The sequence below is a fragment of the Furipterus horrens genome, unplaced genomic scaffold (assembly GCF_987537825.1).
Source record: "Furipterus horrens unplaced genomic scaffold, mFurHor1.1.pri manual_scaffold_9, whole genome shotgun sequence".
NCBI classification, from domain to species: Eukaryota; Metazoa; Chordata; class Mammalia; order Chiroptera; family Furipteridae; genus Furipterus; species Furipterus horrens.
The window spans coordinates 78633296-78635605 of NW_028327179.1; the positions used below are offsets into that span (position 1 = coordinate 78633296).

Consider the following 2310-nt stretch of genomic DNA (forward strand, 5'->3'; position numbering starts at 1 on the left):
AAAGAACATCTATAAATGACCCAAGGACATGGACAATTGAGTGGGGACTAAATGTTGGAGAAGGAGGGAACAGGGAGCAGGGAAGCAAGAGGGGGGGCAAAAGTGAGACAACTGTAATGGGAAAACAAACAAAAATTTTTTTTAGTGAGGAAAAATGAAAATATGAAGAATTGAAATGCCAGTTCAGTGAATATTAGAAGGACAAGGATTTTCCTTCACACTGTATATTTTTCTCCCTATCTGATCCCTCCAGAGTTTGGCATTCTAAAGAAGTAAGTAATGACATAAGTTTCTTAGGATAAAACTAATAAGACCAGTTGTTAATAGAGGTTTTTTGTTTGTTTGTTTGTTTTTTGACCAAGACTTTGACTGGAATGTCAAGCCTAAAGGAGACATGCTTGGGCTCAGGTTATTACCAAAAAGCTCTGAGGAACTGGGAATGACTTTCGAAGGTAATAAAAGCCCGCGAGATAAAAGGCCTGGTACCGTAGTTGGTTGTGTGGTCCACAGCAATTTTTCCAGGGAAGGAACAAAGGTTGTTTTCCTGAAAGATGGCTAGAAAGGACCTTAAGGCATAATGAAAAACCAGAAGGACTTGGAAAAGACAGGTGTGTACAGGCAAGGCTGAATGCCAGGTATGTGGCCCAGCTTCCATGCCCTGAAAAGCAGACTGAAGGTCACCCTAAATGTTCCTTGGATAAGTTCCAGCAAAGCAGAACTAAAGATTATAAGTGATCATTTGCTGTTCTTGTTGTGTTTATGCAAATGAACAGAATAAATTAAAAATGGACTTAATGCCGTCCCTTTAAAGACAAGGAGGGTAATCTTAGGGAGAAAAATCATTTTTCAAGGAAAATCACAATGATCAATGGTAGACTATAAAGTAATGCAGCTAACCGTCTTCAAAGTTTCTTTTCATTTAAAATATGATTTCACTTGAAAGCTAAACCATGTCTGTGGTATCATCAAAGATATTTAAGTTACAGGCAAGAAGAATGTCAAGTGCCTTGCAACTGGATGTCTTTTCAATAAGACAGTCTTACAGATTTAGAGACTTGTTTGTGGGTTATGTTACATAAATAACATGTGTTTTCTGTTTTCAAAGGGCGTAAGCCTATGACCACATTACCTGAGTGATTGTCTGTACATATAGGCCTCACTTAATCCTGTCTGCAGCGCTGCCTCCTGAGACTCAACGGTTTGACTGAACTAAGTGGCTGGAATAGAACAAGGATGCCAGCCTGTTAAACCAAGCACGCAATTGTCCGGAGACAGCCAACTGACCTGGGGTCTGCACGATCATTCCCCATGTGGGAAGGCCACCCTCCCCTTCACACCCCACTCTTATTAGGGATTTCTGGACCCAAGGGTAGGTAGGACGATGACCATGTCCAGCTTGAAGCAGCTAGAGGAGCTTGAGACCTTCGCCCATTGTCTTTTATAAGATTATAAAGGGTCTTACGTCTGAGAGGGAGGGATTGTTATTTTTTATTGTTAAAATAATTAATTAATTACTTATTTATTAAATAAAAAAAAGAAGAAGAATATATGAAAGGGTGAAGCGGGAGAGATTGTATGTACAAACCATGAACATGGACTTGGAGGGGGATTGCTGGGGGCAGGGGGTGCTGGGTGGAGGGGAGTAAAGGGGAAAAAATTGGAACTATTGTAACAATATAATCAATAAAATACACTTAAAATATTGCAATTTCAACTTCATAGAGTAAAACAGAAATAAAAATTAAGAGTCTCAAAAATTTATGACCCACTGAGCTGCCAAGGAACGGCAAAGTGAAAACACCGCTTTTGGGTGAAGCGGCAGCATGTTGTGCTGTTTTTCTTCAATCAGTGGTGTGACAGGAAAAAAAAAAATCTCAAAAATTTACTTAAATAATTGTCCCATTCTTACTTTTTAGAAAACATGTTTTTCTTAGAAAATTTTAGTATTCTAACACCATGACAATGAGGGAGATTTCAAGTATAAGTCTTTAAAATTCTTCTGAAAGTAGAAAGTATGGTAGTGTAATGTCTGTCACATAATTCCTATGTGAGTATGAGTGTGTAAAAAGAGATTAAAGATAAATTAAGATTTTAGCTTACTAAAATAGACCTTGTCTGAGATATCACCACACCTCTACAATTCCATTAGTTTTTGTTTATGAGTCACTTATGTGACTGGCTGAATCCTAAGCACATTATAATATTTAACCCTAAGAATAACTCAATTATAATTTTATTTATAGACAAGAAAACTGAAAAGAGAAGCATAAGAAATTTGGCCAAGGTCAAACATTTATGAAATGGAGCATG

At 37.6% G+C, this 2310-nt stretch overlaps 1 non-coding gene across 1 annotated transcript; it reads left to right on the forward strand.

Annotated features, from left to right (window-relative positions):
• The first annotated feature begins 1734 nt into the window (after window positions 1-1734).
• On the forward strand, window positions 1735-1862 carry LOC150001989 (small nucleolar RNA SNORA21). The gene has a single exon (XR_016513220.1). It is a non-coding gene; the product is annotated as a small nucleolar RNA SNORA21 (small nucleolar RNA).
• The last annotated feature ends 448 nt before the right edge of the window (window positions 1863-2310 follow it).